At 48.3% G+C, this 24,044-nt stretch overlaps 1 long non-coding RNA gene across 2 annotated transcripts in view; it reads right to left on the bottom strand.

Annotated features, from left to right (window-relative positions):
- The window catches only part of LOC121831017 (uncharacterized), a 103,802-nt gene extending 81,874 nt beyond the window's left edge, over window positions 1-21,928 (bottom strand). For both annotated transcript variants that reach the window (XR_006074413.2, XR_013052521.1), the window contains exons 1-2: window positions 21,684-21,928; window positions 17,480-17,530 (exon numbers count right to left, since the gene is read on the bottom strand). This is a non-coding gene — a long non-coding RNA (uncharacterized LOC121831017). The remainder of the gene's footprint in view (window positions 1-17,479; window positions 17,531-21,683) is intronic.
- Between the last annotated feature and the right edge of the window lie 2,116 nt (window positions 21,929-24,044).

Genomic DNA, 24,044 nt, shown 5'->3' with positions numbered 1-24,044 from the left:
TTCCACAAAACAGTGCAAGATGCACAGTTCCTGGAGCCCGTGCCACAGCCCTGCACACCGAGCAAGGGCCCGTGTGCAAAGAGGCTGTGGGTCCACTTTCTGACTAATTAGGCCAAGGAATTCCAGCTCCAAGCCAAACCAGTCAACTCCACAACTCAGGGTTGTGACTGCCAGCCGGGGGTGTCCTGGGACAGAGGGCTCCTTAGGTCTTGTCTGCCTGCTCAGTGCCCTGGCCTCCTGGCCCTTCTTCCCTGAGATCTTCTTGTCTGGTCCTGGCATCAGTTATCTCGCTGACCTGGTGGCAGCACCCCTGGCCTGAGAGTGCTGTCTGAGTATCTCATGAAGGGTTACAACAACCTAATTACAGAAACTGACTCTATTCTACACAGTGACAGGGTCAGAATGGTTGAAGCCATTAACATCTCAGTGAAAGGAAAACACAACAGATCCAAATGTGGTCGTATTTACACAAGTGTGACATCTGCAGCACCACAGTAAGCTTTGGTAGTGACAGTTCTACTTTGCAGAAGAGGCAAAGTGACAGCAAGGAGGTGACCCCACGACTGACGTCCTAGGAGTGTGTCCACTGATTTCAAGGTGCTGCAGGCCTAACACCTCCGTTCACAGCAGGATGGACACCAAAGATGGAAGCTTTGAGGGGTCTTTCAGCCCTGACTACCCTCATGTTGGCCACCATCACTGTTCCCTACATGGGCCAGTGCTGTCAGCAGGAGGCAGAATTACTCTATCACGCACGAGTGGATTAAAGGGAGCCTGGCGGTGTAGACCCTTCCTGCCATGCAGCTCAGATTTGCGTGACCTACACTGTAGTCTTTATAGCTAAGCCTTCTCAGAAGCAGGAGCAGTACTGACTTGAGCATGGGGCTGGACTCGGTCAAAAGGAAGCAGCAGCTTCCCGTCCATGGCTCGTGTATAGCTTGTGGGTTTGGGGAGAGGGACCAAAGGCGCCATCTCTTCCTTTCCCCTCCCTTCCATCCTTGGTCTACTATGTTGCCTAGACTGAGCTTAGGCAGTCTTGCTGCCTCAGTTTCTCCAGTCACTATGCCTCCTAGAGTAGAAATTCAACTGCTGCTGGCTGGGAGAGGCTGTGATGAAAAGCTATCGTCTGAAGAAGCTGGCGAAGTTGCAGTCAGGACTGATCAGTTGCTTTCTTGACTGTTTCCCCTCAGGTGGGCGTCAGGTATAAAGTGGGGTGTAACACGAATTTCTAAATGGTCTTTTAATAAAAACCCAGAGCAGGATATCAGGGTGAATGTTGAAAGATCAGAGAAGCAGAGCAGCCACAGCCACCACCTCTAACCTCACCAACTCCTCAGCCTGAAAAAGCCTCAGTTCCTGTCTCCTTGTGCCTTATATACCTTTCTCTGCCCAGCCATCACTTCCTGGGATTAAAGGTGTGTGTGCTTCCCAAGCAAAGGCATGAGATCTCAAGTGCTGGGATTAAAGGTGTGTGCCACCACTGCCTGAACTCTATGTTTAATCTAGTGGTTTGTTCTCTGATCTACAGGTAAATTTTATTAGGGTACACAATATATCACCACAGTGGGGTAAACAGTGCCCCTACTTCAGAGCTCGGATGGGAAAAGAAGAGCATCATGACCTTGAAAGCCTGGCAGGGAACAAGCAGGGAGGTAAGACAGCAGAGCGAAGACGAGGTAAGAGCAGAGGTGGCTGGAGAAACACCGGCCCTGACCGTGCACTCTCCCGCGCACCTCAGTGAGCCCTGCCAGCACAGCCTGGGACCCCCGGCAGGGACGCTGGCAAGGGTGTAGGGACAGACTTCAGGAGGTGGTGCTGCAGAAAGAACATGGCCAATGGGCCAGAGCTGCCACCAGGGCGCTCGCTCCCTCTGTGCAGGGGAAGCACTTTGTACAGCAGCCTGGGAGAGGCTGTTCTGAGCACTGCTGAGGGGTTAAGGACTCACCCCACCCTGCCCCAGGCCACAGGGCCAGTCAGTGGCATGTCCGAAATTCTGACAAACACATAGGACACTCAGCCTCACACCCAACAGCCTCTTGAATTGTTTTTCTGATTGCTTTTGAGACTGGGTTCCATGGAGTTCATACAAATTCTCTATGTAACTGAGGCTATCCTTGAATTCCTACCACCCAAGTGCTAGGATTGGAGGCACTCGAGTCACCTGAATTCTAGTGTCTACTGTCTGAGTTCTGTTCTTTGGTCTACCTCCTTTAACTGTCTCATCTCCACCACCATGTCACCATCTGCCCGTCCTGCCTACCACAGCTGTGCCTGCATGAATGACATTCTCTATCCTGTGTCACCAACTGCCCCACCTCACAGCTCCCAGACACTGATATAGATGCAAGGGGGCCACACCCAGAAGAGACTGGAGCCGGCTTCTCTTCCCATCTATATCGCCATCCATCTCCCCCAAACTCTACGCAGGTACTGACAACATTCAATCCAGGGAGAGATCTCCAGCCTGCTTGATTGAGCATCAGTTAGCTACACAGGGCAACCCTCTTCTGGACAAATCTAGACAGCACCTATATCCTGTGGGAAGAAACTCTGCCCTTCTTTACAAATCACCATCATCTCTGAACAGTCCTGGTGTGTGTTAGACCCCATCTTCCCGATGACCTGGAGATGGCTGTGTGGGTCATAGTGCGGCAGGAATTCGAACGCTTGCTTCTTCCTGGGAGAATTGCTCAGTGCATGTTCATGAGGATAGGGAAGGGGGGGAAGGGGGAGAAGAGGGGAGGGGAGGGAGGGGAAGGGGGAGAAGAGAGGAGGGGAGGGGAGAGGAGGGAGGGGAGGGAGGGGGGAAAGCAGAGGGAGAGGGGGAGAGAGGGGAGGGGAGAAGAGGGGAGGGGAAGGGAGGGGAGGCAGCACCAGCTTCTCTGAGTTTCCCTCCACTTCCTCCTCCAGTGAGAGAAGTAAATGAGGTCAAATAACTCCACAAAGATTGGACATCAGTGAACGGAGAGTGTCAGCACTGTACCAGTGACAAAGGCTCTTGAGGAGCCACATCAGGGTCTTGTGACCAGAGAGGAAGTGCCCTGTCCCTTCATGCACCCAGCAGTACTGCTGCTGCCTGGCCAGAGCGGCTCCTGGCCGCTCTCAAAGGCAGGAGAGGCTGGTGGGTGGCTTGGGGACTCCCTTCTATGGCCACTTGCTCCTGTCCAGTTACTTCCAGTGGGTCCTCTCACCTGAGCAGATGGTCCCCAGACATTTCTTGGTTTATATGTCTTCTTGGGTTCATTTCCCGACTCCTGAGTCATGATGGTCAGGATGGTTCAGGGATGAGGTACAGAGAGTAACAGACACAGCCTTGGTGGAACTTGCATCTAGTGGTGACCAGAAAAAAACAAACAATCCCAAGCACACAAATAAAACTGCAAGCATGGAAGAACTGCTGCTCAAGCGAGGAAGAGGAAGAGGTACAACACACATTCTTGTCGGCAAGATGTCCCTGGACGGTGAGTGGCTGGGGGAGGGGAGAAGCCGGGTGGAGGAGGCCCTGACACATATGGACACAGGAAGTCTGGGCTCCACAGCAGAGGAAGGGCTCCAGTTAATGGCAACTCTGAATGGGGTGTGTGGGTGTGAGGGAGATGAAGGTGCCAGGGTGACAGCAGGCTTACGCAGCTGGCTGCCTGGCAACTGTAGGAGGGACTTCCAGTCCCCTGAAACACACTCACACCCTGCCTACCAACACAAAGCTAAGAATGTCCCACCAGGGAGCAGCAGGGGCAAGAAGGCTGGGTGAGTTCCCAAATGACATTCCATGTATAATTTCATAGCCCAAGCCCCTGGGACCATCTGATGTCTGCTCTGTAGACTTTAGATATGGAGTGGAGGCTGTGACGGACCAGAACCAGCCCAGCTGCAGCACAGAGCAGACCACTGGGTGTGGCATAGTCTGAGCCCAAGAAGAGCTCTTTACAAAGGGACAGTCTGTCAGAAGGACAGGGAAGGGCACACAGCAGCAGGTGGAGCTCTGTTTCCCCACAACACACACTGGGCACAGGTGATCAGAGGAAGAATGGCCAGCCGAGGGTGTGCAAACACCTGAGGACAGGGGTTCTGGAGCCCCAGGCCTGGTCCAGAGATGGACCAATGCCTGTCTTCACCTCGTTTATCAAGAAGCAATTGAGAAAAAACAAGTGGAAGACAGAACAGACTCTCTGTGGAACTCCACATGGCACAGATCGACTAAATAAACCTCACGGCACACATTCTCCCTGAAGCCTGAGATGTGGCTGGCAGGAACTCTCCTGGTTTTGGAGGGCTAGAAATAGGATTGTCACTGTGACTTGTTGGACGGAAAGCTCTCCCAGCCAATTGTTCTGAATAACCCTTCCTAGAAACTAGCCTTTTATTTCCACTGACAATGCCAGGCACACTTCTCAGGGTGCTAACAAAACTCTTTTACAGAGTCATAATCTGTGGTATTGTATCCCCGCAAATATTGTGCATTCTAATAAACTTATCTGGGGTCAGAGACAGAGCAGCCACAATATTAAACATAAAGGATAGGCAGTGGTAGCACACGCCTTTAATCCTAGCATTCCAGAGGCAGAAATCCATGTGTTCAAGGATACAGCCAGGCATGGTGAGTCACGCCTTTAGTCCCAGAAAGCAAGCCTTTAATCCCAGGGAGTGGTGGTAGAAAGCAGAAAGGTATATAAGGCGTGAGGACCAGTAACTAGAAGCATTTGGCCTGGTTAAGCATTTGGCTGGTTAAGCATTTTGGCTGGTGAAGCTTTCAGGCTTCTAGCAGCACAGTTCAGCTGAGAGCCATTCAGATATGAGGACACAGAGGCTTCCAGTCTGAGGAAACAAGACCAGCTGAGGATCCGGCAAGGTGAGATAGCTTTGGCTTGTTCTGACTCTCTGATCTACCAGCATGGACCCCAATAATTGGCCTCGGGTTTGATTTTATTAATAAGAACTTTTACGATTCATGTTACAAAAATCTGATTTTTTTGAGAGGTTCAATTATTTGCTCAAAGACACACAGCAGCAAGGAAGTGGCCTAGGCAGGATGTGTCCCCCAAAGTCTAAATTAAGGCACGTGCTACTGCACTCATGAACAGGCTCCGGAGGTAAGCCCTGCATGGAGGCTTACAGCCAGTGCCCCCCGCCCCCGCCACCCCCAAGCTTCTGCCCATCTGCCTCGGGTTCTCATTTTGCTCACATGGCTATGAGGCACCAGGGGTGACAGACACGGTGTACTCCAAAGCATTAGCCTGCTCTTCAATTGTGATGGCTAATATTGTCAACTTGACTGGATCTAGAATCACTGAAGGCCTCTGGACATGTCTGTGAGTAATTATCTAGGCTAGGTTAGTTGAGGTGGGAAGAACCACCATAAAAACTGCCAGGGCCATCCCATGGGCTGGGGTTCCAGACTGCATTAGAAGGAGAAAGCGAGCTGAGCATCCATCTGCTTCCTGACTGTGGATGCAGCTACCGCATGCTCCTGCTGCCGTGCCTTCGAAACCAGGATGGACTGCACCCCTCCAAGTCATGAGCCAGAATAAACCCTTCCACCCTTAAGTTGCTTCTTTCGGATATTTGGTCACAATAACAAGACAACTAACCAAGACACATTTCTTTCCAACCTCTTCTGGCTAAGGCTGTCACAAGACACAGTACCTGGGTGCTGACCCCACCCAAGCCCATTTCCAGGGCTGAGGGCACAGAGCTACAGATTTTGCTGAATCAGGGATCATATATATATGTGTGTATATATATAGAGAGAGATATAGATATAGATAGATAGATATAGATGATATATATTAGATACATTTATCTATGATAGTCTTTGGAACATTTAATCAAAGCAGACATAAATCTCTGTGCAGGATGTTTATTCTTCTAATTGGTAAAGAGAAAGGAAAAGTTGAGGAAATGAGTCATTTATACATCAGGCAGAATCGAGTGGGGCCTGGGGAGTGCGTGGATGGTTCCTGAGGCCTGCTAGCCCAGCTGGGAAGAGGCAGCTACGGGAAAGGAGGGCCTGGAGCACACCAAACCTCTAACTCCATCCTTCCTTTTCTTCTTCACAGCTCATGACTCAGAAGCACCTGGAGTGGGTGGTGTGGAGGGCCTGGATGCCTGGGCTGAGACCATGTGGAGTTCAGGCCTCAGAAAGCAGGATGGCAAAAAGCATGCCACCTTGAGCCATTGGGCCTGCCCATTCTGGGCCGGATTCTTCACTTACAAAACGCATGGGTGGTTATGGAGATAAAACAGAAACAGCCAGTCAGGCACAGAGCCCAGACAATGCTGCAGAGTTAACACAGCCATGATAATGAGCAGGGGAAGGGAGAAGGTCCCTTATGTCTTGGATGCTGCTGCTCAAGAACCAGGTGGCCAGCTGGCCAAGGGACACAGAGCACACCCCTGGACATTCCCAATTCAGAGGATGTCCCTGACCCTGGCCCAGTGACTAGGTATGACTCTGACCTGCATAAGGCCCTACATTTCAGACACCCCTGCTTCTCCAACAGTCTATTAGGGCAGGACGGGTACTGTGAAAGAGACCTGACTTGGTATAGCCAGCCAAGTGGGGAGCAGATAAGCCAAAGTGGGGCTTCCCAGCTGCTCTGACTCCTGCAGGTGGAGATCATCTTTAAAATCACTCCAGGTCCCTCTGAAGATGTCTTCAGACCAACATGTCTACATAGAAGGTTCAGAGGAGACATCTATGCGCTGTCTTTGTGAGTGGATAGAGCAGCCATTGTCCTTTCCATGCTGGCTTTTGGTGCTGTAACGTTAAGTCACCACTAAACCCAAGCCAACCTCGGATTCCCTGGCCACACAGGCCACTGTGTCCTTTCTCGGAAGGTTCTGGGGCTGGGCAGGGCCTGTCACCCTACTGCAGCCGTGAGTCAGCCTCCCTTCCTTACAATCTCAATGACCAAGGCTCTGCCAGTCAGAGTGGCTGTCACCGTGCCCATGTGCTCCTGTCCCCCACCGAGCAAACTCAGGGCTCTTGGGCTCAGGCCGCCTCACAGCTGGGAACAATGAGCTCTCTCAGGATGCTATCCATAGAACGGCTAAACTCCCTTTCTGAGCAAGGTTTCTTGACCATTTTCAAGTACAGTCCCTCCTATACACAAGCCATAAATGGTGCCAGCAGGGACGATTCGGCCATTTGTGGCATGAGAAGACTTCTCTGTGTAGGCCTGTTGTGAATTGTTCTTTTTTCAGTGGCTTAATTGTCAGCCCCAAGCCTCACAGCAAAGACGAGAAGAACGTTTTCCCTGAAGGCCCAGGCCTTGTTGGTGAGGAGGCGTGTGCGTGGGGGCCTCCCAGAGCTATCTGCCTCCTCTCAGGCTTCAGACCTGTGGGGCTGCTAAGGGACATGGCCTAGGAGGGCTGCAGTGGGCGGGGGGACCGAGAGTGAGAAAGGCTGGCCTCCCAGTGACATGTGAATGTCCTACTCCACTCTGTAGCCCAGCCTGCTGGGCTTTACCACCATTTCCCCTGCCCCACTGAGACTGAGGGAGGTGAGGAGACCCGTCAGCACTGACTCTGCCCCTCAGACTTGCAATGACCTCAGCGGCCTGGCACCTCTGCAGACACAGCAGTAACCCTTGTCAGTGATCATATAAGAAAAAGCTGTGCCAGCCCAGCCAGGCAGGAAGGCTGAGGCAGGCAGCCATCTGGGCTGTGGTACCCTGGAGACAGAACTGAAGGGTCTGTGAGAGCAAGTCAGACCCAAAGCTGGTATTCCATTTCTATCCTACACTTGACACACTTGTAGTACTTGGTGAACCCTGCCTTCCACAGTCCCTCAGACCTGCACTGATAGGTTCCTCTCAGCTTCTGATGCTGTGGTTGCCTGCTCTGCCTCCCTCTCCTCCTCCAGGACCGACTCCTGCCTGGCCAGCAGGGTGAAGCCCTCAGCGCCCCCTCTTTTCAACCAAGGGCACTCAAAAGCAGGGCCATTCCCAAGGACTCGGAAAGCATGACTCGGACATCTGAGGCTACCCTCAAAGCAGCAGTATTTGAAATGGGAGCTCCCCAGGCTCAGCTAGGAAGGATCAAACTGGGCTAGCTTCGATCTGGCCATCCTGGAGCCAGAGAATTGGAGAGATGGACTGGCCTTTGTTCCTTATGGCTTGTCCTTGCCAGTAAGGTCTTAAGGGCGTTATTTTGTGATAGAAGAATGTGGAGGGATGGGCCAGGTTTTCCAAAAGTACCATCACGGCACAGGAAACCACTTTGCAGATACAGGAACAGTGAGCAGCTAAGATAACACAGGGCAGAAGTGACAGTGGGCAGGACAGGGGATGACATGTATGTGTAAGATATGTATCTGACGGGTCTCCTCACCTCGCTCAGTCTCAGTGGGACAGAGGGCAATGGTGGTAAAGCCCAGCAGGCTGGGCCTACAGAATGGAGTATACATACATTTTATATATATGTGTGTATATATATATATATACACACACATATATATACACACACACATATATATCATATACATTATATACACATATACTTTATATATACGAGAGAGAGAGAGAGAGAGAGAGAGAGAGAGAGAGAGAGAGAGCCAGCCCATGAGCAGTGGCAGAAGTACATTCATACCCAAGGGAAAACCAAAGACCTCCCTCACTGCCCAGAACACCTACTCAAGAGCACTTAGAAGTCACATTCCTTTGGCATTGGTGGTAGAGTGTGAAGCAAGTGTGTCTCTGCAAATGTCCTGTCCTGAGGAAGGGAAAGGTACAGCTGGGACTTGGCTGGGATGGCCCAGAGCTCTAGCCCTCAAGACAGCTGAGCAAAAAGCTCCAAGTAGAGGGTGTAGGGCCTCAGGGCAAAGCCACCTGAGGAAGTTTGTGGAGAGATCTGCTAACCAGACCTGGCAGTGAGTTCAGAAGAGGAGGGAGGTTAGTGGCTGGCTGGGCATGGTGAGGAGCAGGACCACAGGGTGGCAGGAGGCCACATGAAGGCAGGCTTAGGACAGATGAGTGAGATCCGTGCTACCCACTCCTCAGTGAGAAGCACTTTTGATCTTTTAGAGGCAAGGGCAGCCTGAGACAGAAAGCCATGAGGAAGGCTGAGAGCAGCACACATGTGAGACAGCGACAGCCTGAGGGGAGGCAGCGGCAGAGCGGAAGGAAAATGGACACCACGGGAGAACGCAGGGCGGGGGCATCCGGGGATCAGCAGAGGCCCGCATCCAGATTCCTAGGAGAAGGGTGGCATGGGAGGAGATTGGTATATGTGTGCTGTGCTGAATACTCTGCTCTGTTTGGAGAGCTGGGAACCACGGAGACACAGGCCCAGGGGAACCTGCCCAGGGGGCTGGGCAGACAGGAGACTACAATGGAAGGTGAGAGAGGACCAGACCAGGGACACTCCAACACAGCTGATGCAGGTTCCTTAAAAATGCTGTCAGGCAGCCGGGCGTTGGTGGCGCACGCCTTTAATCCCAGCACTCGGGAGGCAGAGCCAGGCGGATCTCTGTGAGTTCGAGGCCAGCCTGGGCTACCAAGTGAGCTCCAGGAAAGGCGCAAAGCTACACAAGAGAAACCCTGTCTCGAAAAACCAAAAAAAAAAAAAAAAAAAAAAAAAAAAAAAAAAAAAAAATGCTGTCAGGCTTTCACTAGCTGAGATGTTTACTGAGCACCCTAAACTCAGGCTTCACAAAAGACCTAAGGGAAGGAACCTCACACTGGCCAGTGCCCAGCTTCTTCCCTAAGATTCTGATTCTGTCTGCGACTGCTTGTTCCTCTGAAGACAGAAGGGAAGGCTCTAATTCTGCACATGAGACATGGGACTGGGTGTGAGATTCCTAAGGGTAGTTGTCTGCCTAATGCAGCTCTGTTCTCTGCACTTACACAGACCTGAGTACTCTGTGTATTCTGAGTAGCACAGGGTCACTCTGGGCAGGACAGCCATATGGCCTCCTCTTCCCACTTCCCCTCCCCTCATGTCTGTCTGCAGACAAAACCAGGATCCACTGGGAAAAACCCACTTGCCTGAAGATGCTTGTATCTCTAGCAGACTCTGAACCCTTTACAGTCAACTCAGTGGTGACACCGTGGGTGGGGAAGAGAGTCAATGGCTCTACTTAGAGGTGTGCCAATGTGTAAATGAAGTATCTCAGCCTATAAGTGGGTCTTGCCTGTACTAAGGTGATTTAAGAAACGTTCTTTGACATGCCAGGGGCTGGGTGTAAGTCAGACGAAGAGACCAAATGCCATACCAAAAGAAGGATGACAAGGCCAAGAAAGAATTTAGAAGGGCCAGAGGTTCTGTCATAAAGCTCTTCTGCTTAAGGCACACCATGGTTGGCACTGCCCAGCCTCCAACTTCCAGAGCATTAAGGACTTTATAGCAGAATCAACATATGTCCATCAGTTGCCAAAGTGGGATGAACCAATATGTAGCCACATGTGACACTTAAAAATTTGTAAGGAAACGTCTTCAGTGTCTTTGCCACACTGGACCTTTTTCAAGCTCTAAGCAGTTGTACTACAGAGAACGTGTCCATTTCTGCAGAGTTGCATGCGTGACACAGTTCAGATGCTGACTCTGTACACAACCAAATAAGCTCATGTTCAGAGCGAGTGCAGCTAAGAGGGTCCAGCCACTGTAGTCGCCAATAGTGGTATCTATTGGGTACTACAAAAGAAAAAAGTAGAAAATTCTGGCATTTGGCCGATTCTCTTGCATCTAGTCACGCCTCAGAGAGGCATCAGCAGTCCCTGCTATCAGTCTTCACCATGTGCTGTTTTGTTTTTTACTTTACTGTCAATTTCAACCCTAGCCTTAGAGGTTTGTCCGTCTGCCTGATTTAAGGCATCCTAGTCTGCTCACAGAGGAACATTTGCTGAGAGCATCTGCAGAAGCTAGTGCTTCACCATGAAGGTAGAACCTCACAGAGGCTTAAATTTTGTTGTTTCCCCAAAATGATGTCCAAGGACTGTACCCGAATACAAGAGCCTGATCATGTGGTCTGTGCAGGTTTCACGTTTTAAAATCATATCTTGAACTCTGTAAGCTTTCATTTTGTAAGAGTAAGAGGAAAAGGCAGTTTTAGGGGTTTTGTAGAAAAGCCCAGGTATCTACAAAGCAGAAAAATAACCCAGTCTGGGGTAGAGCTCAGTGGTTCCATCCAGCGAAGATGAAGGGTACGAAGAGCGGTGGCTGTCTGGACTGAGAACCACATTGGCTCTGACACTGGATGTTCAAACCCCTGCGGACAGAGTTCATAGACAAGGCATCCAGATATTTGGATGAGTTGAAATCAATCCAGTTCCTCTTTCACCAGGTTCGCATGTCTGTCACACTGTTGTGGCCATAACATGGTCTGAAGGAGACCAGAGCTACAGCAAGATGAAAGAGGAAACTGAAGCTGAAAGCAGGGTTCGTTGGTTTCACAGATTTTTGATTTTTAAAAGATAAAAGAATCTCACTCCTTAAAAGCTTCCTCAACCCCACCAAACAAACAAACAAATTTACTAGGTTCTGTGAGGCTATGATCAATCTGCGTAGCAATGAAAAAGTGAATTTAAAAAGGCAAAATCTGTGTGTGCATACGTGTGTGTGCGCGCGCATGTGTGTGTGTGTGTGACTGTAGGCTCACACACGCCATGGTGTACATGTGAAGGTCTAGGACAACCTTGGGTGCTCACCCTCCTTCCCTTTCACCTTGCCTGAGGCAGGCCCCCGTTCCACACAGGTAAGCCAGGCCAGCAGGCTCTGAGTGTCTGAGGATTCTCCCTTCTCCACCTCCCATTTCACTCTAAGAGCTCTGCAATGATGGATGTACACTATTGCTGGTGCTGGGGACCAGAATTCAGGTCCTCACACTTGCTCTGCAAGTGTTTTGCCCACTGAGCCATGTTCCCAGTCCTCGAGAAAAACAACTTAATATAGTATGTGTCTCACACAAAACTAAGTAGTGGAAATCAACAAGCCTGTTTTCTTTAATTTTCTACATCTAGCCATGTCTAAGTATTAGGCTTCTGGTTAAACAGGAATGGTTTTGGCTCGTTTGAAATGATACATTTAAGTATCAATTTATTTGAGTACTTATAGTGTTTTCTATACTTATATAGTGTACATATATTAATAAGCATGATATGAATTCCTGCTGACTGTCATTGCTTTCGTGGTGATCTAGAGGTTTGAGAGACACATGGTGGTGAGCTAGAGGCTTTCCAGTTACAGTATTTCCTTGGTGAAACCAACTCGTACGGCACTCAGTTACATGCCCTTAGCAAATTTCTCTCAATTTTCTCCTAGCAAGCAATTAAACCTAAAAATAAACTTTTTATTAAACAGAAAGCTAAATTATTAAAAGTCATTTACACCAGATTACCCTGCTGATAGCTGCATTACTACATACACTGAAAATTTTCTTTACTCAAATGTGTTTTTTATTAAAGTGGAATAAAAACCAACCTCACAAGTTTTTAAAAGCAAATTATCGTCTTCATTCACTGTATTACCCTTGGTCTCACTTGCATTACTGTGAGAACTAGTCTCCGCTGCCCTTTTATGCAGTGGTCATAACTCTACACATGCTGCATTTAAGCTGCTAAAAACACAGAGAGAATGAAACAAAAATGTAAGGACTTCTAGACCTTTCTTAACTTCTCTGCAGCCATAAAACAGCAAACTCTAGGGGTGGTGACATCGTGTTTGTGAAACAGCTCTACATTCTGCTGCTTAGCACTGATGTTGAGTACTGTATGTGTGTACACGGTTCTGGATACACACACACACACACACACACACACACACACACACACGTAAGGCCAGAGGACAACCTCAGGTGTCGCTGCTCAGTCACATCTACCTTGTTTTTAGAGACAGGGTCTCTCGATCACTTACTTAGCTACGCTGGCTGGCAAGCAAGTGTCCAGGATGCTCTTGTCTCTGTGTTTCTAATGCTGGGATTACAAGTATCTATTGTCACACCTGCCTCCACCCCTTTTCTTAACATGGCTTCTAGGTATTTAACTCTGATTACTACTCTATCGACGGAGCTATCTCCCTGGTCCTTGAAAATATTTTTAAATGATGTGAAAGTTTTACCCAAAATTTGATAGGTATATTGAAGCTGTTTTTAATTCTACCAGATTTTTCTTGTTTACCTTTAAGTAGCCTCATTCTAAGTATAGGTTAAAAACTGGCAAGAAAGCAATCTATTTAAGCAAAGTATTTATTTATATTACTAACTGGGTAGTAGATAGCCAAAAGATACTTTAATGTTCTTTCAATGAAAAAAATGGATCACGTGAGAAAGGTGGTGGTCCAGTGGTAGAGCCTGTGCCAACAGGCCCAAGGCAAAATCATATAGCTCTTTTCCCATCCACTTCAGTGAGATGTATCGCTAAACCACCCAACATTTAAGACAAATAAGGTCTACAAATGCAGGTTTCCTACTCAAATTCTTTAGAAATGTTTTTCTTTCCAATTTTCTTTTCTCTAGGATTTCATTTTCTCTCTCATCACTGACATCCAAGAAGTCCCAGTTTTCTTCCAACTTTTGCATGTGTACTTCTCTGTAGGTTAAAATTCATGAGCTTGTTCTTACAACTGAGTTTAAGCTTACCTTTCATTAAAGTCTCACCAGATAGTCTCCAAGCATAAGCTATGTAACTGACTGACTCTGAAAAGCCACACATACCCTACACAGTTTTTAATTGGAGCCAAGTTGTTGACATACATAAAGATATGTATAGATTATTTATCAGGTATATTTTATAGTTATCATTTACTAGTAAGGGAAGCTTTCCCATAATACACATCCCTGAATCTCTAAATACCAGCTTTCTGGTAATCCATTTTCTCAGCAAACTTTGCACCCAATCCATTTGCAAGCCAAAAACTTAAAAAACAAACAAACAAACAAACAAACAAAAACATTTCATCAAAGTAGCAGGGAAAAAATGCAGGTTCTTGCTGTGGAAAGGGAAGGTTGAAGCTCAGTGCCCAGCAGTTTTACTTGCCCTGATTGGCACACTGATCAGTATGAATGCCACCTGAGGTGGAAACCGTGAAAACCACAACACACCACACTTTACCACATCTTCAATGCTGCAGGGAACAGGAACAGACATTTGTCCAAGGGGTGATAATTGCATTTGTGCGTGTGAGTGTGTGTGTGTGTGTGTGTGTGAGAGAGAGAGAGAGAGAGAGAGTGTGTATGAGTGTGTGTACATGTATACAAGGAGGTCAGAATGTATGTGTGAGAGAGAAAGAGTGTATATGTGTGTGTGTACACATATATACAAGGAGGCCAGTGTGTGTGTGTGTGTGTGTGTGTGTGTGTGTGTGTGTGTGTGTGTGTATGCGTGAAAGAGAGAATGTGTGTGTGTACATATATACAAGGAGGCCATAGTGGTGAGTGTGTGTGTTTGTACATATATACAAGAAGGCCAGAGTGTATGTGTGCATGTGCACGTGTGTGTGTGTGTGTGTGTGTGTGTGTGTGTGTGTGTGTATGTACTTATATACAAGGAGGCCAGAATGTGTGTGTGTTCTTATATACAAGGGGGCCAGAGAGAGAGAGTATGTGTGTGTGTGTGTGTGTGTGTGTACTTATATACAAGGAGGCCAGAGTGTGTGTGTGGGGTGGTGGTGCATACACATATATAAGGAGGCTAGAGGGAGATGTCAAATGTCCTCCTCTATAGTTCTGTCTTATTCCCTTGAGAGGATCTCCCACTGATAGGCTGGCAGCCAACAAGCCTCAGTCATCCTCCTGTCTGTCCACACAGCGCTGACGTTACAGGTGCACGTACGAACACATCTAGCTTTTTATCTGTGTTGGCATCTGAACTCAGGACCTGGTTATGCAGCAAGTGCTCTTACCTACCGAGCCATCTCTCCAACCACCAATTTCTTTTTGCATGCCCCCCTACCCCCTCACACATACAGCATATCAGAACTTGCTGCTAAGCCTGATGACCTGAGTTGATCCCTGGAATTCATCTGGTGGAAGGAGAGAACTGACTCCCACAAGTTGTCCTCTGACTTCCACAGCACACGGCGGTAAGTCAAACTTGTAAACACACACACTAAACAATTTTTACAAAACCAAAATTTGATTAGCAAAAGGGCCTTGGCGTCGTTTGCTTAGAGAAGAGGAGGCACACGTGATGGCTGTTCTTGCCAGCAGACTGGGGAAAACACCACACTCCAGACTGCATGGGTAAAGCAGCGTGCCATCGAATGCCATGGACATCCCATGAGCCCGTAGTAGCAGGATTGTGCACTGACAGCCAGTAGCAACAGAGTCAGCTGCCAAGTCAGTGATAAAGAAACTGGACCCTGCTGGAAATGCCTACCATCACCCAGGGCCATACCACCCTGAAGGTCCCTTTTCTCTGGGAACACTTAGCACCTCAATGACTGCTCTCAGGAAGTATTAGTAACTGTAGACATGTGTGGGTGTATGTTCATGTGGGTACACATGCATGTGTGTACATATGAGTGTGGAGGCCGGAGGTCAACTCCAGCTGTTGTTCCTTAGGCACGATCTTCCTTGTTTCTTGAGACAAGGTCTTTCCTTGGCTTTTAGTTTGCCAAGTAGACTAGGCTAGCTCCTGGGATCCAGCCATCTCCATCTTTTTTTTATTGACTGATTGACCACTTTGTTTTATTTGAGACCTGGTCTCACTATGTAGACTAGACTGGTGTGGAACTCACCAAGAACCTCCTGCTTCTGCTTCCCAAGTACTTGGGTTAAAGGTATGGGTCATCAGGCCTGGTAATTCAACTGTTTTGACATTGGGCCTCACATTGCAGCCCAGGCTGGCCTTGAACTTATAGCTAGCCACCTGCCTCAGCCTCTCTGGTACTGGGTTTGTAGAAATAATCCAAGACTTCTGGCAGGAAAAGTAAGTTTAAAGAATTGCATATAAAATTATAAAAATGAGATTCCTTCACATAATATCCAACAGCAGGCTTAAAGGGGGTTGAGGGATTAAAATGTGGCTTTCCTAATGCATGGCTATTCCTCTGTTTGGTTGCTCTTAAAAATAATTTATGTAAAACAGCCTTCTCTCTAAATATACTGTGTGTTCCCATACATGCATTGAAAATATTTGCATACAGTGTGTGTATGCCCTGGTACACACATGGTAAAAATTTTAAAAATATGGACTGCATAAATCAGTAGCTGATTTTAAATATACATCAACTTAAACAGATTTGTTTGCAATTTATGAATTCCTCAGGTATAAAAGATCTTTCTTACTGGCGGTGCTTCTAGAAGATGTTTATACTCTGCGGAGTATACAAAAATGCCTCTCACACAAACAAAGGAAGGAAAGATTCAGGAGCTCGGCATTCTAACCCTGCCTTCGCTATTAAACATCCACCATGAATGCAGCAGACTAGCTGAGACCGGGGAGGTGAGCTTGTCATGCTACAGTAGACATGATATTTTGTGTGCTGCCCAAGACATTTTCCTCATGAATATAAGTCGCCTGCCATTTATTATGAGATTTTCCTCCGATTGACACCCCATTATGTATATTCAGTCAAGCTCGAAAGAGATTTCGGTGATCAATACACTATTTGTGTTGGAAGTCTATTAGTGGCTCTAGCAATGAGCTGCAGAGAAGCAAAAATGGAGGTGGTATTAAGTGAACTGAATGATACAGAAATTTGTGTTTTAGATGAGGAGGCAGACACAGGATGGCATAAAAACAAGAGAACGTAAGAGAAATGTCTTTTCTATTAAAAGCCAGCTTTTCCAAGCCCATCCACTGACAGAATGCATTAAATGCCTGATATTTTTTTTAAAAAATATCTTAAATTACATATCAAGGTGTGTGAAGCAGTGGGGAGATGTGTCTCTCCTAGCACCAATCCCTTCACGGTACAGACGATCTCTCTTGCTTAAAGAGTCACATTTGGAAGCACTTGATACCCTAAGATGAAGAAGGCAGGTCCAGCCCTGGGGAAATCTGTAAACTCTTGCACCATGCAGCTATTTGCTGGGTACTTCAGTACATTTCATTTTCTAACCTACTAGTATAGTACCCCAAGAGCACAGCCTTCACTGGCTGGGAGCTGGCATTTTGGTTAGTATACGTGGTTAAGTTGCTAACCACAGAATTTCATCTGACCTCAAAGAATTCAGCTACTGAATCTGGAGGTAACTACATATTAGGAGCCATCTGCTTGAGCTAAGATATTAAAACATACAGGGACACCCAGAAAGAAAAAGTCATCAGGGAAATATCAATTCGGCATTACCCAGATACCAAAGCTTCACGTCCTCTTACAGTGTAGCAAGGAAGAGCGCAAAAGGAAGGCAGTTAAAGGTCACAGTGACCTAGGCAGTTATAGACAGTCATGTGGCTGGGTCGTATGTAATGTCCCTGTGTTACACGTCCCCCGAGCCATGGTCTCCAGCCCTCTTCCCCAATCTTGGGTAGACAGACTGGAAAATCAGTATAGATCTCTAAAACTATCGATATTTAATTATTTGGTTTGTTGAACTTACAGTTTGAACTACTCTCGGGCAGAGGGGCAGCAGCTGGATGAGTCAGAACACCTGCAAGAGCAAGACAGCCAGAGCGTTAGCAGTTAGGGTTGTCTGCAGAGTCTGTGAGCGCCAAAGAAAGGTCGTAGTTGTTTGACCAACGCAGATGAGTTCCGAAATGCATCCGCTGCAATGCTACTCATCACGGCATTTGATTCCAAACACCTAGAACTGGATTGCTTTCAAATTAGCAACCTAAAAAATGACACATTGAGACACTGAAAAAAAAAAAAAGTGGAGGGAGAGCGCCTGCCTTGCTTATAGGAACACCAATATCCATCCATTCATCGCTTGTCTTGATGGTCCGGAGATAGCCCACCTAGACCGAATCAGAATCTAATATCCACAGGAAAGACACAAATAAAAATGCTCCTGACAACCCCAGAGTCTCCTCAAAATGAAAATCAAATAATCCTGAGCAGCAAATTCATTCTGTGTGGGATGTGTGTGCATGCGGCAGAATGTGCATGCAAAGCGCATTCTTGAATCCTGCAAGAATGTCTGTGCAAGTATTTAATGCCACTTAAAATGAAAAGGGTTGCAATTCCAAATGTTGGGGCTGGGGACTGCTGGCTTGGGGCTTTTGTGTGTGTGTGTGTGTGTGTGTGTGTGTGTGTGTGTGTGTGTGTGTGTGTGTGTTTTTGAGACAAGGTTTGGCCTTGAACATGGATCCTCCTTCTTCAGCCTTTCAAGAGTGCTGGAATCATAGGCATGTACCACCACACCCAGTTTCTAGTTTTTAAAAAGCTACTTTTCACTCTCTCAAACACACACACACACACACACACACACACACACACACACACACACACAGAGAGAGAGAGAGAGAGAGAGAGAATAAAAATGTATCAATTTTAAAATACACAAAAACTAATGATATTACAAATCTAAAATTCCTTGAAATAAGTTGATTTGCAAACTGGGTTTTCAACCAATTCCTTATAAACCACAAGTGTGATGTGACATGCTCAGATGAAAAGGAGAGATTCTCAGAGGCTGGCTCCACATCAGACATCAGATATCCCCGCCCCACCCACCCGGCTTTGTCCTTCAACCCTCTCCAGTGCCCTGAAAAAGCTGTGTTCATTAGCAACAGTGCTCCTGGGGTGAAAAATGAGCATAGTTGGCATGCTTTAGTAGTTCAGGTGTTAATTCAGTCAGATCACTAGCTTCACTGGGATGTTCTGGAATGTTCCTCACTCGATGCTGTGTATATATTTACTGGGGGAACTCAAGGCAATAATATTCTGGAACCTTCTCACACTGCAATCAATAGCAAGCAGACAGTGCCAGCTCCCTCAGATAATCGCTGGATGTCTTAGGAAAAGAACCTGTGAAGCATGGCTGCCAGGCACTCGCATCCAAGCAGAACGCTAGAGCCATCCTGCCAATCTGAGTCCTGAAGCTACTGAAGTCGGTTTTGATTTTAGAGTGACCTGCAATCACAGGCAATTTACCTGATTGTTCCTGTGACTCAACGCCTTCAAGGTGCTGGGATTTGTAGGTGTGTTTTGTAGATTTAAGAGAGGGGAAGATAATGTAAGGGGGGAAAGGTGTTTGTGTTGGGGGAACAGAAGGAGCTTCATCAGCTTTGAACTTGAATTATCAGTTTAAAAAGGAACATGCAATTTTCACTCAGAGTAATGGCTGAGGTAAGTGCTAACAGGTCCAGCAAGATCTGGAAATGTGCTCACTCATGCTAGTGATCAGGTGAGAAGCATCTTTTTCTCCTCTTAAAATAATGTATTTGCCTTAAGAATGAATGGTAACCACGCAGGCATCTTTTAGGGGAGAAAAATAAGAAAGGTGAAGAAGCTTTGGTCTTCCCTTCCTCTTGGTCAGCCCTGCTGTCGGCGGGAGACGATGCGCAGAACGGTGGTAATGGGAATTAGGAATTCATAGTGCCTTTTTCTTCAAAGAGCTTACAACACTTTCTTTCCTATAGATTTGAAATCTTGTCCTGCAGAGGTGGTCTTCCTCTAGTCAGGTGGCCTGGCTTGACCTGGTTCTGCTTGGTGGACCCTGCAGTAAAGGGTTAGTCCATTCATTTATTTCCTCCTCCTGCCCGCATGAAGACACCAGGTTCTTGAGTATCCCACATGCTGGCTTATTCCATATATTACCTGAAAACCTCATCAAAAATAAATAAATAACAACTCCAAAACCTTATCTTCGTAAAGAAATTTCATCAGGAGATCCAAAGCCTTTGCCGTTTTTTCTTCCCTTGTCTGTCAGCCTCCCAGACCTTAAGTTTGGAAGCATTTTGTATCTTTCCATCAAAATCAGCCTCTCAAAGTTACTATCAATGCTTTGCCAAGCTGACAGGTGAAACGGAGAAATGTCAGGCTTTGAAGCACTGCACATGAGTTGAAGTCTACCCCCTAGAATATCAGTGAGCACGCAGTGTAGGCAACACCCAAGCTTGACACTGCCTCGCCCTGAACCACTGCAATTGCAGGGCTCCTTCCCTGGTTTCATGCAGAGGCTCAGAAACAGGGTGGGGCTCCCTGGCCTTGCAATGGCAAAGAGAATCTTTGCTGTTAAGAAAACTGAATTGTTCACATTCCAGTTTTCCAATATTTTCCACAAATACTTTGGACATAATCATGTGGTTAAGGGTGCCACTCTTTCTAATTTTATAATGGAGACGAAAGCCTTTGTGTCAAATGAGATGTGTGCACCAGCACAGACGGTGGGTACTGACATGAAGGGGGTGAATCTAAAAACCCAGGAGACAATCTCCCAGAGGAAAGCTATGAGGAGACTGGGTTCTCTGATAAGGCTTATCATATATTTTTTAAATTTCACAAGTATGGTTAAGGTCTAGAAGTAAAATCTAACTGTGCTGGCTTCCTTATGAGTCAGCAGACCTCTGAACCCTTCAGCCAGTGCAGCTAGAGTCAGTGGCCAAGAGCTGTCTTTGGACACACCCATTTTCCCCAACCCTGTCTCTCTCTCTCTCTCTCTCTCTCTCTCTCTCTCTCTCTCTCTCTCTCTCTCTCTCTCTCTCTCTCTCTCTCCTCCCTCTTTCTCTCAATATCATCTCTATGCTTCTTGGTGTCTTAACTCAGAGCTTGCATCACAAACTGCACCCTTCCACCTCCACCAAGACAGAATCCGGCTCCAAGTGTGGAAGGGCTAGCCTTCATCTCTTTCCTGAGTGCAGCTGGATTAGGGCCTATTTCTTCCTTCATGGGCAACTCCTACTTCATTTTCTCTCCAGTCTGCATGTTATCATTCCCTTCAGTGGCATATGACAAATTAAATTGGCCATCATTGTACTCATCAAAGGAGGTTGTCTTCTATTCTCCAGAACTGCTTTCTCCAGTCCTGTTCACACACACACACACACACACACACACACACACACACACACACACACCTTGGTATTTATTTATTTCTATTTTTTAGGGTTTTGTTTGAAGGGAAGAGGGTTGTAAAAATAATATATAGCTGAAACTCTCTACGAAGAAAGAAAATCAAGGCAGAGCCATAAAACCAAATGTACAGTCGCAAAATAGGATTTAAATACCTACACCTGTTCTACCTTGCATTTAAAACAAAAACTTTACTCAAAAACGCGAATTAAATGATTTTCACATCTTTCCTAGTAATTCAACACTTTAACACGTATTTTCTGCCCCAAAGTCATAAAGTAAAAATAATATTTTTAGGTACCTGCAAGTCTCACACCTCCTTGGCAGAATCACCTGCAGTACAGAGGGGCTGGCTGGTTAGCACCGCAACATCTACAGCCACTGTTTCCCTCTCTCCGAAAGCAGTTCAAGTGGCTTTTGGAGACAGAGTGACCAGAGGCAGAGGCTTCGCCCTATCTGGGGCTGATTCTCACTAGGGCCCCCGCCCCCCACATTCAGACTCTCTGGCAGTCCCCAACCCGCGCCAGCTAGCTGCAGCTACCGGCTCCCACCTGAGTGTCTTTTCAACCTTTGTCAAGTATCTCAAGACAGGAATTCTTCAAATCAAAGCTCTCTTCCAAACCCGAGACTGAGGAAACTCCACAGGGAGGCCCAGAAGGCTAGCGACTTCGGACTCTCTCTGCAAGCTTGACTTAGTCATTACATCAATCCGCTGGTGCCTCGAAGGACCCTGGGGTCCCCACACGGTCGGAGAGCATCCCTCGCCCGCGCTCCCTCTGGGCACTCACCTACTGCTAGAAGGGGAGTCACACTCTGTGGTCCACACTTCCGCCGCAGAAACCTAGCACGCCCACCCGAGTGGCCAGCGCGCCTCGCAGTGTGGTCGCATCACAGGGTGCCCGGTGCACCCACTGAGGTGGCGGACCTCTGGGTGTCTGAGCGTGCCCTCCGAGGTGGCCGGATCGCCGGTGACCGGGTAGGGCGGTGGGACCCAGGCATCTGCTGCGAGGAGCGGTCCCGGGCGGGTCCGCGCCGAGCTCGAGCGAGCGGGCGAGCGGGGCGGGAGGGGCCATTTGTAACCGAGCAGACGCTACCACCGCCCCTTACTCGCGGGGGGCGGGGGCGGGCGGTCAGGTGACGGCGGCCCACCCCGCGCCGCTGAGCCGGGTGGTTCCTGCCCGGGAGGAGCCCCCTGGCGCGCTCTGATTGGAACTCCCGCTGCAGTAGCGGGGGAAGGGGGACACGTGACCGCCCGGCTGGGCAGCCCGGCGCGCCCCACCCGCTATGGGCACCCCATCTTCCATCCTGGAAAAGCCGGGGAACACAGGGAAGGCGGGGGAGCACGCAGGGTGCAACCAGCCCCTTTAGCTGCAGTGCTGGGTGATCACCGCAGCTGAACCTGGGAAGAAGGCTCTCTCACTCTACCAGCCGGCCTTCACTGTCCTCCGCCCTGCCCTTGGCAGTAGAACCCTCCCTTCTCGGCTGCAGCTCACACACACACACACACACACACACACACACACACACACACACACACACACACACACACACACACACAGAGGCACTGACACTCTGGGTAGACCACCGTCACTTCATAGTTAAGAGTGACCGCTCCCCTCCCTGCCTCTCCTTTCTGAGCACCGGCTTAGGGTCCAGGAGAGCAGCTTAAGGCGATGCATTGCAGACACGGCTCAGCTCAAAGGCTAGAAAGCCCCCCCGCCGCCGCCGCCGCCACGCACGACTGGACCACGCCCGGGGATGCCCGATAACTCTCAGGTCTAGAAGGATAGAAACTCTAGCTGACTCCCTCGGGGGAAAAGGGAGCCGCAGTTGAAGGTCCACCCTCTCCGGAGAGGGCAGTGACCATCGGAGTGCAAGTCCAGTCCACAGTCTAGGGGAGCAAAGACCCAAAAAAGATCAAATTAAAACATAAGGTAGTGGTGCCGCCAGGGACATGCCTCGTGGTCGTGGGAAGCCGGCTATTAACCACCCACAACCGGGCGTTGCTTTTCTCTTGAATTGTGAACGCCTTCGGAGTTTCGCGCTGTTCCAAGCTCCAGTTCCTCTGCAGAGAGCGAATTCCGCAGCCTCGCACTCCACCTCCCCATCCATGAGCCCCTCCCTTGGTTGCACCATCCTAGATGGCAGAAATTCAGAGAAAATGCGGTGTCACGTCCGCCGCGATGCCCGCGGACGGGTCCCCCAGCAGCACGTGGGGACCGTGAACCCCTAGTCTGCCTGCTGCTTGGGCCGTACTGTAGTTACACCTATGCGATTATTAGAAGTAAATTGTCTCTCTATACTAACTTCTTTCTGATTCTGTCCAAGGGAGTTTTGTACTGGATTTGGTCGTGGATGCGGTTTCCGGCCAAGGTGGCCACTGCAGAGTCCAAGGTACAGAAGGAGAAGAAGGCGGGACTCTGGCCCTTGGTCCTTTTGCGCTCCACCTTCACTCCCAGCCTCCATCCGCGATGCTACACCCACCTTGACCCAGACGGCCTTTCCCTAATCCTTTCTTGATGTGTGAGTGTTTAGCTTCGCGGGGCACAGGACAAATGTCCAGCAGGTTTGCTCAGTAGGAAGTTTAACTGTATGTAAAGTGGGCACCAACGCTAGACAGAACTTTGGAGGACGCTGAACAGCTACCCATGGGAGAGAGAGAAAGGTAAAAGGAAACCGGACTGTCAAATTGAGGAGAATCTTACTTTTAAGCGGACGCCTCTCTGCTCTTCTCCAAACTACACTACATAAAAGGGAGAGATAATCCATCACACACACACACACACACACACACACACACACACACACACACACACACACACACACCTCTACCTTTTAGTAAGAAAGCTGGATCAGTTTTGGGTTCCCAGGTGTTAATTTTGATGTTAACCACCACTTTGAAATGGAAAGTTGGTTATGGCCAGAAAGTCAGAAGGGACGGGTCTTAGGGTTTTCACAGTTTAACTTGCTCTCCCAACCGTCTCTCAGGGAAACTGGGGGAATACCGGACACTTGTGGCATGGCCTGAAGAGATAATTTCCGGGAGTCTGGCATGGATTCAGTTGCGATATACAGAAGCCTAGACAAGCCTTGAATACCCCTTTAGAGCCTCAAGGATGTGTTTTTTTAACTTGAACTGTAGACCACCC

Source organism: Peromyscus maniculatus, chromosome 7, assembly GCF_049852395.1.
Source record: "Peromyscus maniculatus bairdii isolate BWxNUB_F1_BW_parent chromosome 7, HU_Pman_BW_mat_3.1, whole genome shotgun sequence".
Taxonomy (NCBI): Eukaryota; Metazoa; Chordata; class Mammalia; order Rodentia; family Cricetidae; genus Peromyscus; species Peromyscus maniculatus.
This window is presented reverse-complemented; position numbering and strand designations above follow the sequence as displayed.